Source organism: Triticum dicoccoides, chromosome 5A, assembly GCF_002162155.2.
Source record: "Triticum dicoccoides isolate Atlit2015 ecotype Zavitan chromosome 5A, WEW_v2.0, whole genome shotgun sequence".
Lineage (NCBI taxonomy): Eukaryota > Viridiplantae > Streptophyta > Magnoliopsida > Poales > Poaceae > Triticum > Triticum dicoccoides.
Window position 1 is genome coordinate 358,076,946 of NC_041388.1, and position 15,583 is coordinate 358,092,528.

At 43.4% G+C, this 15,583-nt stretch overlaps 3 long non-coding RNA genes across 5 annotated transcripts; all 3 read right to left on the bottom strand.

The window, feature by feature from the left end:
* Positions 1-7,271: 7,271 nt before the first annotated feature.
* On the bottom strand, positions 7,272-10,542 carry LOC119301496. 3 transcript variants are annotated; one of them, XR_005147047.1, is made up of 9 exons: positions 10,485-10,542; positions 10,345-10,404; positions 10,182-10,256; positions 9,997-10,109; positions 8,449-9,912; positions 8,206-8,355; positions 8,034-8,112; positions 7,878-7,944; positions 7,272-7,801 (listed from the first exon to the last, which is right to left on the bottom strand). It is a non-coding gene; the product is annotated as an uncharacterized LOC119301496 (long non-coding RNA). The 3 variants fall into 3 exon arrangements; XR_005147048.1 differs by having other exon boundaries at positions 8,202-8,355; XR_005147049.1 differs by lacking the exon at positions 8,206-8,355.
* A 230-nt stretch (positions 10,543-10,772) lies between these two features.
* LOC119301497 lies at positions 10,773-11,353 on the bottom strand. Its single transcript, XR_005147050.1, has 4 exons — positions 11,327-11,353; positions 11,120-11,221; positions 10,891-10,979; positions 10,773-10,805 (listed from the first exon to the last, which is right to left on the bottom strand). It is a non-coding gene; the product is annotated as an uncharacterized LOC119301497 (long non-coding RNA).
* Positions 11,354-11,810: 457 nt separating this feature from the next.
* On the bottom strand, positions 11,811-14,778 carry LOC119301498. The gene is made up of 5 exons (XR_005147051.1): positions 12,907-14,778; positions 12,686-12,766; positions 12,450-12,520; positions 12,282-12,371; positions 11,811-11,848 (listed from the first exon to the last, which is right to left on the bottom strand). It is a non-coding gene; the product is annotated as an uncharacterized LOC119301498 (long non-coding RNA).
* Between the last annotated feature and the right edge of the window lie 805 nt (positions 14,779-15,583).

Here is a 15,583-nt window from a genome sequence, read left to right on the forward strand (position 1 = left end):
AAGAAGAGGGGGTTGTGGCGGAGCTTCTGAGCTAGTCGGGGGAGCGAGGGGTGGCCGGAGATGGCTGCTATGGCGAACGGCGGCGACGGTGGTGTTCGGCCGTGTGAGAGAGAGAGCGAGGGAGAGGAGGGGAGAGCCGGGGGAGAGTGAGAGAGAGCAGGGGGGAGGCATGGCGTCGTCCGGGGCATCGAGCGAGGAGGGGAGGGCAGGCAAGCAGGGAGAGAGGTGGCGTGGCGCGGTGGCGGGCGCGCGCGCCGGCCACACTCCCCTCCCTCTGTCGGGACGAAGACGACAGAGGAGGGAAGCGGGCTGGGCCGCCTGCTGGCTGGGCCGGCCAGCTGGATGGGCTGCACAGGGAGGAGCCCAGGTAAGCTTCTCCCTTTTATTTTTTTCTGTTTTCTAATTTCTGACATTTGTTTTGATTTAAATAATATATTAAATCATTTATTTAACTTATGCCAATTTTTGCAGGGGCTAGATATATTATTCCAGAGCTCCTTTATAATTGGCATAATATTTGGACATATATTTATATATATAGAAATATATTTCCAAAGCAAATATTCATGCATTAATTCCAAATGCCCAAAATAAATGTCCATGAGCCACTAAAAATATTGGTTTGATTTTTATCTCTGTCCAATATTTTCAGAGATCAACATGAGCATTTTCTTGGACCCTTTTGGAGAAATTTTTATTTGGGTCATTTTCAAAATGATTCTGAGGGTTTCACAGATCCCCATTTCAAGTTAAATGGAATTTTAAACATGATGCACACACTCTAATGCATGACTAGCTAGGGTGTGACAAACTACTAATAGCAAGACTTCTCCCTTGTCCTCAGGAACAAACATAATTACTCACAAAGCATATTCATGTTCATAATCAGAGGGGTAATAATATGCATATAGGATCTGAACATATGATCTTCCACCAAATAAACCAACTAGCATCAACTACAAGGAGTAATCAACACTACTAGCAACCTACTAGCACTAATCCCGGACTTTGAGACAAGAAAGAATTGGATACAAGAGATGAACTAGGGTTTGGAGATGAGATGGTGTTGGTGAAGATGTTGATGGAGATTACCCTCTCCCGATGAGAGGAGCGTTGGTGATGACGATGGTGATGATTTCCCCCTCCCGGAGGGAAGTATCCCCGGCAGAACAGCTCTGCCGGAGCTCTAGATTGGTTCCGCTTCGTGGCGGTGGAGTCTCGTCCCGAAAAGTTCCTTCTGATTTTTTTCTCATCGAAAGACTTCATATAGCAGAAGATGGACGTCGGAGACCCAGCAGGGGGCCCACGAGGTAGGGGGGCACGCCCTAGGAGGGGGGCGCGCCCCCACCCTCGTGAGCCCCCTGGCCTTCATCTTTGGCGAGGATTTTTCTTTATTTATTTTAAGATGTTCCGTGGAGTTTCAGGACTTTTGGAGTTGCGCAGAATAGGTCTCTAATATTTGCTCCTTTTTCAGCCTAGAATTCCAACTGCCGGCATTCTCCCTCCTTATGTAAACCTTGTAAAATAAGAGAGAATAGCCATAAGTATTGTGACATAAAGTGAAATAACAGTCCATAATGCAATAAATATCGATATAAAAGCATGATGCAAAATGGACGTACCAGACGTCAGTTCTGTAGTTGTTCAGACTCCATAGCTTTCCATCTTGTCACACCAGAATGGGTTCTATTTCAGCATTTCATACTGCTTAAAGTCATAGGCCAAAGTGTGGCGATCTTTTTGGAATAGTGTTATGTCTCTATCCCATGAATCTTCGAGATCCTCAAGTGTTAAGCGCCTATTGTGCTTGTGCTTCCTGCCGCTTCAAAGCTTAGCCCAAATTGTTCGAAGATTAATTAAAGATCTATTTATGCACCAGTGCAATAATCATCATGCTCACCTACTAAACTTAAAATCTCATAATCCACCAAACATCTTTGACTACCTCCTCAAAAGTCATATGAACTAAAATCTACCTGAAATCTCATAATCTACTATGAAATTTGGGTCAAAATTACAATCACCTAACTAAATCCAAATTGTCCAAGATTAATTGAAGATCTATTTATCCACTAATATAATAATCATCATCCTCGCCTACTAGACCTAAAATCTTATAATCCACTAAATATCTTTGACTATCTTCCGAAGATCACAATCACCAAATTAAATCCACCTAAAATCTCATAATTCTCCATGAAATTTGGTCCAAGGTCAATCACACAAACTAAATCCAAATTGTTCAAAGATTAATTCAAGATCTTTTTATCCACCGATATAATAATCATCATGCTCACCTATTACACCTAATATCTCATAATCCACTGGACAAGTTTGACTATCTTCTCGAGATCACAATCACCTAACTAAATCCAACTAAAATGTCGAAATCCACCTTGAAATTTGGTTCAAAATCACAAATTCACAACCACGTAACTAAATCCAACTTGTTTCAAGATTAATTAAAGATATTGTTATTCACAAATATAATAATCATCATGCTCTCCTACTATACCTAAAATCTCATAATCCACCGATCATCTTTGACTATCTTCTCAAGATCACATCTACATTACCAACAAACTATCTCATTTTCCAATCATAACTCCTCAAAACAACTTAAGTATGACACCACCCAACTAGGTGTGTGTTGAGGGCTTAAGGATGTAACATGATTGACTCATACAATCACTATCTCATGTTGGGATTTATCTCAAGCAATAGTTGTTGGTGCTTAAGCGGTGCTCTTGCAATTTCGTAAGTTAAGCACATTGATATAAGTCTGTCATATCACAACCTTGATAGCTAGGCTGGGTTTTCTTGGGCTAGGTTTGGTTTAGAGAAAGGCTTAAGCTTGAGTGAGGAGAAACTCTAACTAAGTTGCACCTGGTAAAGTTAAATATGTCGGCCTTTGCATCTTGAATGTATTTTGGTGTTAGGCGTATACAATTTGAACAATTGGACAGAACTTTCCTTAAGAATGATGCTAGTATAGAGTCCACCGGATAGTATATACTCCCCCGTGATCGATATTTTAGAAGTTGGGTCCAAAATTTTGATCTACATTATCGTAAGTGATGTGTTACAAAACATAGGGTGAGGTTTCTTAGAAAGATCGCTCAACGATAGTCTTCACTCCAAGTTGCTTGCTCTTCAATGAGATTGCTTCACTCAACCGAGGCACTCGATGGCATAACTTCTGACATATAGCTTTAGCAAGGGCAACAATTGAGATCTCGTAGTAAGTTGGTTAGGGGTGGGGGTCGATGTGTGGTTTTCTTTGCAGAGGCCCCGTTTGATGGATGACTTGATTTTAAAAGCTTCTTGGAATCTCTTCCAGGTTTGGAGGTCAACTTTGTACCTTTATCTGCAACAACCTTCTTGGGAACTTTGTGGGGACTTAAAATTTGGAAGAGGTAGTTATTTGCTAGTTGGCATGCAAATGTCTTTGGTGTTAAGTAATGGGTTGAGGATGGCAAGCTTAGGCAATGGTCAATTATGACCCTGATAGAGTCATGGCCTTAATTTAACATTGGTAAGGGTGCAAGTGGGACAGGACTACCAGCTAAGTCGCTAGTCCACCCTGCAAAAAACTCGCTAATTCTCCCACAGGCAACAACTTTGTGCATGCGGGTTCACGCGAGTGTGACCGCGTTGCCCGACGGGCTGTCGCATATCCCGCAAATATGTGAAACCTACTCCTTCCTTCTTATTCTAGAAAAAACTCATGCAGACATGCTTCACACTTAGCTTCAGACATCTTTCGAGACAGCAAGAGCGCCACACGATACGGCTCTGCCATGCGCCAGGGTCTCTGGTTCATCGATGAAGGCGTGCTGCTTGTAGACTCCACTTCTACAAACCTTCTTGGTTAGGTATGCAGATGCGACCTCCAAACCAAATAACACATTGCTTGTCTTCTGATAATGCATGGCTTTCCCATGCTTGATCATTTCATTGATTTCTTCTATACTTCTTGATTCATCCTAAGAGTGGGTCTAATCTTGAAGTTAGCAAGACGGACACTATTGACTAGCTCTACACCAAACTTCTCAAAGCCTTCATGTAGCACTAATTGCTCCACTTGGTCAAGGCAGAATAGGGACACGACTTCCTGCTAAGGGTATCCACTGCGACATTGGCCTTATCAGGGTGGTAATGGATATCAATGTCATAGTGGTTGATCAAGTTTACACCAAACTTCTCGAAGCCGTCATGTAGCACTAGTTGCTCTGCTTGGTCAAGGCAGAACATGGACATGACTTCCTACTGAGGGTATCCACTGCCAATTGGCCTCATCAGGATGGTAATGGATATCAACGTCATAGTGGTTGATCATCTAGAAGACATACGTATAGCATGCACTACTGCTGCTATTTCCAAATCATGGTAGGGCAGTTCTCTTCATGAGGCCGTAGTTGCCTTGATAGATAGGCTACGAAGATTCCTTCTTGCATCAAGACGGAATGGAGTCCATGCTTAGATGCATCACAATAACTTCAAAACTCGTATAAATATCTAGGGTGGCTAAGGACGGATCAGTGGTTAACCTCTTCGTAAACTCTTGAAAGCTCACTTCACACTTGGGCCTTCATTCAAACTTCTTATCTTTCTTCAAGAGTTAAGTCATTGGCGATGCTTGAAAGTCTTCACAAATTTGCGATAATAACTATTAAGTTCAATGGAACTTCCGACTTCACATCTGTTTTGCCTAAAAGTTGGTTACAGATTCTATCCTTGATGGGTCTATTGACAAACCTTCCATGGAAAAAACAAGTCCTTGGAACCCTACTTCTTTTAGCCAAATTTCATAATTCTTGAACTTGGCATATAACTGGGGCTCTTTAAGTTATCCAACATCATTCTCAAGTGTTGCTTATGATCTTCCTCAGAGGGAGAATAGACCAAGAGGTCATCAATGATGATAACCACAAACTAGTCCAAGAACTCATAAACATGGTCATGATGTTCATCAAATAGGTGGAGTATAAGGGTTAGTCCAAGGGCCATATCCTTACTACATATCCAGCTCTGTTATCACGGCTCGACCAAGTCATGACTTGGTGAGACTTAAGGTTGCCATAAAATACATAAACTTTCTCTGATACCAATTGTTATAAGGCTCACATAGACCAACTCCCACAAGGTTATCATATACCATCAAAATTGCCATCTCTTCGAATTAATCCAAACCATCCTCCCATGATGATTTTGTACTCATAACATTCTTGGGTAGGGACACCAAAATCACCTATGTCTAACAACTTTGACCACATGTATCGTATTCATGATTATATCCATATGGGGCACATGCAGGCTACTAAGCTTAGATAAAAACATCACAAATCCGAGTGCCAAAGTTATCTCTATCCTAGAATCGAAGTAGCTATATCATTTGACCTAAAGGAAACACAAGTTGTGCTACTCCAAGATACCTGCCCAGATTCGGCTGGTAGTGGCGGTTGGTGGCGGCAAGGGTGGCTGGCGGCCCTTCTAAGGTGGTGGTGCTGCAGTAGGTGTTCGCTCTACTCCGGTGGGGAGCGTGGAGGCGCATGTTGTGTGGTGGTGGTTGGCGCTCCTCTCGAGGCCTTCTTCAGCGGCAAGGTGCGGTCGGCCCTCGCCGGCGGATGGGTGACGCCTCTTCCTCGCGTGGTACTTACTGGACGCCGTGGTAGGGCGTCAGGGGTGACACAGGGGTGGCTGCTAGAGGGATGGGTAGACCGACTACCTGTCACCGTCTCACCGACACAGGGGTGCGTCGGTCCGGACGAGCTCCACTCCCTCCCTTTTCCTGGCCTAGTGCCTCTAGGCCGCTGATCATTACTCGGGGCGAGTCAGTCACCGGCGGCTCCGACGGTGCTAGGGATCTGCCGGTCGGCTCAAAGCTCGTGCCTTTGATGGTCTCTGGAGTGTCTGGTTGCAGGGCGACGGCCTTGGTGGCGGGAGCTGCGGGCTCGTGGGCAGAGCTCGTGGCTCGGGCACTGACGGGCTTATTGTCGTGGCCGCATGGGCGGCATGGGGCGGGCCTTCGATGTTCTCGATGGTCATGCGACCGACGCTCTCATGTAGGGTAGTACCCTGGGCGGAGGTGGAGGTGGTGGCCGGGGTGAAAACCTCGTTTGGCTCGGGCCAGACCGATGGCGGCAGCGTCCATGCATCGTTCCCTTCTTTGAAGGCTCCATCGTGGTGGCTCTACGTTCTTCGTGTTACTTCGGGCGAAAACCTCGATTCTCTGGATCGGGTGGTGGTGGCTCTTCAGTGTCGTTTCTTTGTTGGAAGAACCACTTTGGAGTCCTTGGTTCCGTCGAGTTGCGGCTTCATCTCCTCGCGGTTACTGTTCACGGTGGAGAGCTCTTTAGATCCTTAGCTATGCTCTTCCGCCTACTTGTTGTTTGCTTTCGGGTGTTTGGAGTAGTGTTGATGTTCATCAGCTCCCTTGTATCTGCCTTTGGTCTGTGTGATGTCAGGTGGTTTGCATCTGCTATGTCGATCATTGCCTTATATATAAAGCGGGACAAAAGCCTTTTTCGGTAAAATGAATTGAATCAAAGAGGGGAAAGGGGACTCACGAGCCTACACAGTGTCTATCCGTGTGCCGAAGTCAACTCCTTCCAGCTGAAATGCTCCGGCCACCAACACTGCCGCCGTCCCCTCCCCCCTCACACACACACACACTCTCAGCAGGTCACCCCTCGAAAAGGACCCACAACCCGAATAAAAAGGCCAACAACGGAGAGGGCAACCCACAACCCGAACAAAAAGCCCAACAACAAATAAACAAACAAGACATGCACTTGTGAGTTACAGACAAATGAGGGACACCTGCGATGCTGAGATTCGTGCATGATCAGACAACCACAAATCAAAGCCAAATTAAAAACAGATGACTGATTTTTAAAAAAGTATATATATTAGCAGAAAAGAACATTGGTGCTGACAAGATTTAAGAACCCAGCAAGATTAATTTAGGAGACGGGACAAATTCTAGACAAGTACACTTGCTAGATTTTTCATAGCAAGGAAGGATGCATTCCAGAGCTTGAATCACATGCTACGACATTATGTGAAGATTCACTATTCGATTAGGAGAGTAATTTCAATCAACAGTTCTAAGGCAAACAATACTGCAGCTCCCTCCACATTTTCGCATCCGGGCTTGGGACCGGCAAAGGCAGTGTTAAACCACAACAACACAAAACACACCAATCACTCAGCAAAGCATACAAGCCACACCATCAAGCAAATGCAATACACACAGTCACAAGCACACACTCAATCAAGCGCTTGCACCCAAGAAACATGCATAGATAGGGGCACATCACACACACAATGTAGCACTTGAACACAAGAAACAGACAGAAACAGAGTTAGGGGCACATCACACACACAGTCAGACACACACAAACACAATGGAGCACGTGCACACAAGAAATGGAAAGAAACAGACATAGATAGGGGCAAAAACAGAAAGCTAGTACATGCAAGACCGAAGTAAACTCAGAAAGTTAATAATTAGCTCTTCCTTCTTTAGAAAATAAATTTTGGGAAACCATGTCCACTTTGTGTTTTTCAAGAACTTACTTTCTTTAGGATGAGCTGCACCAACTTTAATTTCAGATGATAAATTTGGAATTAAACCCTTACCATCATCATCATCTGAATCATAATTAGCATGACCAAGAAAGCACCTTTAGGAGAACTTAGCCCAGTATCATCAGAACGACCAATACAGTTGTGGTCTTGACTTCTGATTCTCCTAGACCAAGCTCCTTTGAGCTAGAGACACCAGTGGTCTCATTTGCTGCAACACACAGGCGATAATCAGCAATGCAACTAACTTACCTATTTGCATTAAGTTTTAAGTATAACTCACTCACGTTCAGCTGATGAATCATCTTCATTCATAACTTTGGCCGTGATCTCATTAAAAAGATCATCAGAAACCTGGAAATGACAAAAGTAAGAAATGGCAGTCTTGCTGAATTTAGAACAGAAGTACATGTTCTGCTAAACCTAGCCATGCAATGACAAACCTTCAAAAGAACTTCTGTCAACACACGTTTAATTTCCTTGTTGATTGCTGCCATCCGTGCCGCTTCGACTTCATCCTGTCTGTCAATTTTGTACATCAGTAATTTTCTCAAGAGGCTCAATTTCATATACCGGGATCAGGTAGCTATACAAATCCATAAATTCAATACCAACTTCTTTAAAATTATGTTGAGTAAGAAGATGTCGTTTTATGCTTGAGAATTTCCTCGACTCCAGCCAATGGACCGTGGTTGTATAAATAAATAGGATGCTTCCCGCATCGAATCTCATGCCGACACCGGTGCGCTTCATTAGGATCCAAAACTAACCACAGAAAATGCAATAATAATATGAACATAGCGCATATAGCAGCAAAATCACACACAACAGAAAAAAAGACAATTAAGCAAAACGTACCAGGATATTGAGCGGCACTTAGAACAGATCGACTAGAAGATCCACCGCCAGAAGTAGCACCAGGAATATATTCGGAGCGACTTGGAACAGATCGACCAGAAGCACGAACTGAAGAAGGCAGCCGATCAGCACACGAAACTGCAAGAACCCTTATCACGAACCCAAAGCAAAGAATCTAGAAACCGAGAAATAAGGCCTCCAGAATAGCTTATTTATAGGCAGTAGAAGAAAAAAGAAAGGACCACTCGTACCATGAGAAGAGCCCAGAAAAATCGGCCCAAACAATCCGACATACAAAACTGATATGTGGCAAACAAGGAGACACAATCAAAAACAGAAAGCACACGTCACCTAAGATGGAAATAGTCAGAGCATCAGGAGACAGTCAAAGCGGTGGACTCCAAAACATCCAAAACGTCTTGTACGTGCAGACCTCTCCACCTAAAAAATCATGCACAGAAGTAAAAAAAATATATCAAACCCTTATAGGCCTAAATTCTTAGCTACTCGCTTTCCTTTGGTATCGTATAAGAAAAACACTGACCTCGTACAACTAGCAAGGAAGGATGCATTTTAAAGCTTGAATCACTTGCTACCAAATTATGTGAAGATTCACTATTCGATTAGGACAGTAACCTAAACTGTGTAATTTCTATCGACACTCGTAATGCAAACAATACAAAGAAGGTAACTGCAGCTCCCTCCACATTTTCACACCCGAGCTTGGGACCGGCAAAGGCAGTGTTAGGCCGCAACAATATAAAACACATGTTATACACAACCAATCATTCAAAAAAGCATACAAACCACACCATCAGGCAAATGCAATACTCACACAGTCAAACACACACACACACACACAGAGTCACACACAGAGAGTCAAGCACACACACACAGTCAAGCCACACACATATTCACCCTCAAGTCACACACAGTCAAGCCACACACACACACATTGTCAAGCAACACACGCAAAAAAGTCAGACAGTCACACACACAGAATGGAGCGCTTGCACACAAGAAACAGACATAGAAAGGGGCACAAACAGGAAGATAAGAACAATATAAAACACAAGTTATACACAACCAATCATTCAACAAAGCATACAAACCACACCATCAAGCAAATGCAATATTCACACAGTCACACACACACACACACACAGAGAGTCACACACAGAGAGTCAAGCACACACACACAGTCAAGCCACACACATATTCGCCCTCAAGTCACACACAGTCAAGCCACACACACACAGAGTCAAGCAACACACGCAAAAAAGACACACAGTCACACACAGAGAATGGAGCGCTTGCACACAAGAAACAGACATAGAAAGGGGCACAAACAGAAAGCTAACACATGCAAGACAAAGTAAACTCAGAAAGCTATAAAGAATTTCCAGAACTTGAATGAGTAAACTGATTTCTCTAGAGGGGTGATGGTGATTCAGATCTTCGTTCCTGAAAATAGGAAGCTTGTTAGAGGCTGATTACCATCAAACATAAGAGGAAAATTACAACAGCATAAATATACTCAAACTATACTTCATTCTGCTTGGACTTTGCCATTGACACCGATTGATCATTTTCATCATCACGGCGGGAGCTTCTTCAGAACTGTCATCATCACCATAACTTTCTTTCTTGGAAGATGAATCCTGGGATAGAATAAGAAATGCAATATAAACCAACATCTTTAGATGAAAAAGTAAACACCAAAAAATAAGTACCTTAGGCTTCTTTAGTGCACGCTCTTCATCACTCTCATCAGAACTATCATCAGAATCATCCTTGGACTGCAAATACTGAATTACAATAAGAACAATTAATGTACAATAAATATCACAGAAGACAATCCTTTCAATAAAATAAAATTTAAAAAATAATGCATACATGTTCACTCTTTTTCTCTGTTGTCAGAGGCCTCTTAGCAGGAATAGTAGATTTTGCTGGCTGCAAAACATTGGAAGGAATTTTAAACATTGCACAACAACAAAAAGTGACCATGAGTAAGCAAGTAACAGAACACTTACTTCATCAGAATCTAAATCCAAGTCCTTGTCTGAACTACCACTAGATTCTAATTTCTTTGCATTAACTGTTTTAGCAGTGGTATATCCTGGACAAAGAAAGTAACCGCATTAGAAAGATGGCATAGACAAAAGATTTGCTAGCAGCAAAACAATGTTTAAGAAATACAAATATCACACAAGAGAAGTTACCAAGAGTAAACAAGTACAATAGAGAACTTCTTCGGAATCTGAATCTGAGTCAAAATCTGAGCTATCACTAGATTCTTTATTCTTTTTAACAGCAATAGCCTTGGAAGATTGAACTGGTTTAGCAGTGGTGTCCTGGAAATATATTGAAAATGTTAGTATCACATTATAAAGACAGAATAATGAAGCCTTAGTTTTCATATAACTAGTATACTGATACCTCCTCAGAGTCAGAATCAGAACTTTCACTGGATTCTAACACTTTCTTCGCTACTGGTTTTTTAGTGGCCATATCCTGCAAACAGTTTTCTAGTTTGGACTAAGAAATGTGAGTACTCCACAGAATTAAACGACAAGATCAGGGGAATGGTAAGTGCAAGAACTATGTTTTATGCTTTTGTACTGAATTATCTCACATAGACATGCATTGCTAGAAATAGGATTCTTACCTCATCTGATGAATCATCAGAATCACTATCAGAGCCATCCAATTCCTGGTTTTTCTTTTGTGTAGTAGCAACCGCATAATTCTTCACTTCAGTAGCTGGCTTCTGAAAACCAATGAAGTGAAACATGGTGAAATCAGGCAAAAAGATAATTAAAAATTCTATTAAATAATGAAGTTTCCACTTTGAAATCGGTAGGTAAACGAATACCTCAGAGTCAGAGCTTTCAGAATCAGAACTTTCATTGGATTCTTCAATCTTCTTGGCTACTGTTGGTGCTTTAGCGGGAAGCATATCCTGCATACATTGCTACACTACACTCAGGACTAACAAAATATTGCTGGTGAAGACTGGCACTTGTGCATACTCCGCAAAATTTAAACCATGATAGCAACAATGGGAAGTATGAGACGGAGCACATGGAGTACTCACTGTCTCAGATATGCGAAGTACAAACTTGCTAACCTCATCTGATTCATTATTCATATTACGGTGCTAGTGGTTGAGTTCAGAATGAGTGTACCCATGTGTTATATTCATATTTTTGGAAAATAAAATCAGCTCAAGTTCATTAATAGTTTGTTTGGGTGCAGTAATGAGCAGCTGTACAGGATCACCAAAGTATAAGATATCTGGAAGAGGCAAAAACTAACCGTCCAGCACCGCGTTTGCCACATCAGTTGCCTCAGCCATGTTGCACTTGTGCAGAGCAGACTTCTGAAATAAGAACACCTAAAGAACGAACAAAGTGGGTACTCAATAGAGACCCTTTATTTTTGTTTAAAAAAAAGAGAAAATCTAACTAAGGCACATAAAATCATCTAGATACGGCTCTTAGCATGGGAAAATACATGTTAATCAAGCAAAATGCCTTCACAACTGCCAAGGGCACTCACAGTAATTGGCTCTTCGCATGTTATCATAGTCACTTGATGTGGCACTGTAATAATTAAGAAAGAACGAGACTGGAGCTGTATGTTCATATAGATACGGCTCTTAGCTTGTTTTCTCACACTCGCTGTTTTCCTGTTCTTTAATTTTCTCCACAATGCAATATCATTTAGATACGACCCTTAAGAAACAATGCATTGGGGTGACTCTAATTTTTTCACTACTAGGATGACACATTAAGAGATAATGCATTGCGAAGGTTGAGGTAACCAACCTTTTCAGGTGGAAGATCAATTCCAATGTTTCCTCTTTACAGAATTATACCATCTGCTTCTTCCAGGATCCAATCAAAATGGTTCAGGCTCTGCAAGGAATAAGGAGTCAATAGGTGGTAAACAAATCAAAGTTGCTCAAGAATGTTCAAAGAATATCCTGAAATTACCTCCACATTCTCAAGTTTTGCAAAAACAGAGTTTGACTAAGTTCACCTAACTTTGAGAGGAACTCCCATGCCTATTGCAGGAAAAAAACTATCAACGTTAGGAACATTTAAAGTATGAAATGCAAATGAACATGTGGTAGTATTCAACAAAATATCAATATAAAAAATTCAATCTGTTGGGAAAGATGGCACTGTGAAGTAGTACACTCTAAATATCGACATAATGAGTTACTTACTGGCAGCACATCTTCTGCATGCCTTGTATAAGAAAGAGAGAGGAAGTCAATCTTGGTTGGGGCACCCTATTTTTTCATAACCTGAAAGTGGTGCATGCTCATAAAGTCATATAATGGGTTACAGCAAGGAGCTCCAGTTTCATGATTTTTTTAAAACATGTAAAGTCTAGTCGCCAAGTTAATACAAGCAGTAAGAGAGATTCTTGGGAGGAGTTCCTTACATCTTTATCCTCATCAGACAGTGTGGGCATGTCGATATGGATCTGGGAGCAGTGCAATGTAAAGACATAATCACAAAAAAAAGTTCAGAAAAAAGAATAGTTAGTCTACACTAAAAAGTAATAGGTGTGTTACCTATGATCAGGAACTACCGATACCAAGTTAGCATACATGATTATTCGTCAAGATACGAGTTCACATTCAACAAACAGCAATCAATCATGCCGCAACAATATAAAACACAAGTTATACAACCAAATCAATCAACAAAGCATACAAGCCAGAAGCCACACCATCAAGCAAATGCAATATTCACACAGTCGTACACACACACAAAGCCACACACACAGAGTCAAGCCACTCATAGTCCCACACACAAACACACACAGAGTCAAGCCAGACATATTCACCATCAAGCCACACACATTCACACACACATACAGTCAAGCCACACACACACACAATCAAGCCACACACACACAGAGTCAAGCCACACATATTAACCATCAAGCCACACACACAGAATGGAGCGGCGCTTGCACACAAGAAACATACATAGATAGGGGCACAAACAGAGAAAGCTATAAAGACATTCCAGAACTTGAATGAGTAAACTGATTTCTCTAGAGCGGTGAGTGTGATTCAGATAAAGCTATAAAGAAATTCAAGCACTGTGACTGTGAAGTAGCAGCAACATGAGGAATTACATGGTTTGCACTCTAGTAAATCTTTCTGCCTAAGCACCCCTGAATACACACAACCATATATGGGAACATCAGCAAAGCATGACAAGAATTAAGAAATTGAAAAGAACATAAGCAGTAACACCTTGGACATCCATCAAGTAGAATAAGTATCGACACAGGGGCAACAATCCTATTTCAATCAGAACAACCGATCTGAACAAGGCAGCGTTTGAGATATGAACATCCATCAAGTACAGTAGTATCAAAGGGCGCATGCATTTCAGATATGAAAATAACGGACAAACAACGCAGGTGACGGGACAGAGGAACCGATCTGAACGAGCGCGATAAACGGCAATCCAATTTCAAAAACAGACACGAAGACGAAACGCAGGCAGGACGCAGAAGTTTCTCAAACAGACTTGTTAGTTTGCAAACCAGACGACCCAAACCGACTGACCGCTCGCTTCCTCCACAGATACCCACGACGAGATGGCACAAAGAACACACGAGAGCGTCAGCGTAACAAACCCAGCAGGAACACAGGGGACCGAGCAGAATCAAAGCAAACGCGATTGCAAACGGACTACGGTGAGAACGCGCAGAATCAAACCAGACGCAATTCTGTCTAAACTGACGACAGCGAGGACAAGCAAAATCAAAACAGAGGTGATTCTGATCTAAACGAACTACAGCGAGGATGAGTAGAGCAGAATTGAATGAACCAGACGCCATTTCTAAACGTACGACGGTGAGGACGAGCAGAATCGAATGAACCAGACGCAATTCCTAGACGAATGATAGCGAGGACGAGCAGAATCGAAAGAACTAGACGCGGTTTCTGAACGAACGACAGCGAGGACGAGCAGAACCAAATAAATCAAGAACCCCGCGGATGAGCAAAACCAAATCTGCTTCTTCTAATCTGAACGGACGAATCGAGCGAGGATGGGCGAAATGAAACCAGACGCGAGAGGAGGCGAGGCATCAGTCGAGGTCGAGGATGAATCGAGGCGAGAGGCATGGCGTGAACGAAGACTCGAAGAGAGGAGGAGTGGCCTCGGCGAAGAGAGGGGGAGCTGGCCGGCCAAAGGGCGTGCCTTTATAGCCGGGGCAGAGGCGGTCACGGCAGCCGGAGGCTTGTCCTTGCAGGACATGGCTTCGGCGAGGTGGCGTGCGTGGCATGGCGGCGGGTATAGAAGGAAAGTGGAGCTGGTGGGTAGCCGTTGGGGCTGGATCCGGAGCGGGTGGACAGGACGAGGTCGGCGGCGACGCTTCCGTCTCCGTCTCAAGTTGGGGACGGACAGGGAAATTTCCAACTAGGGCACTCGGGACAGGGGAATTTCGAAATGTGTTCTTTTTTACTGCTGAATTTTTTTTTTGAATAAAAACGTCACGTTCATAGATGCTACAGGGAACGAAAACATTCACAATTTACTTCTCATTACGTTAGCACCAACTTAAGTGTCAATTATTATTATTTTTACCCGGCTAGAATAGCTAGGGCACTTATCCGAGTTGATCGAAAACTCGTCTCGCCCGATAGTGTGCGCAGGGTGTGAACCCTAGCTTCCGCCGTTTTCTTCCCCCTCCTCGGCGCTTCTCCTCCCCTTCGCCGCCGTCGTGCAAAGCCCAGTCGGTGTAGGCGGCGGCGGGGTGTTTCTCCCTCTCGATAGTGCGCGCGGCGCGGGACGGCACCGTGTCGGAGGTGTGGCGGCAGCAAGTTAGACGGTCGTGCCGGCAGCGTGGGAAGATGGCAAGGTTGCGGCGGCTGCACAGATTCCGAAGGTGAGGTGGTGCGTGCTCGACGGGCCAGCGCTGGTCTGGATGGTGATGGCCCTGCCGGCCTGGTGTGTTGAGTGGCGCGAGTCGGGCAGACATGGGCCGAAGGTCGCGGACCTGCCTCTAGGCGGCCATGGCTGTTGGCGAATGGGGTGTGCTATGGGCGAGTAGTGGTGGCCCGAATCCATCGAGGGATCTGGCCGGGTACTGC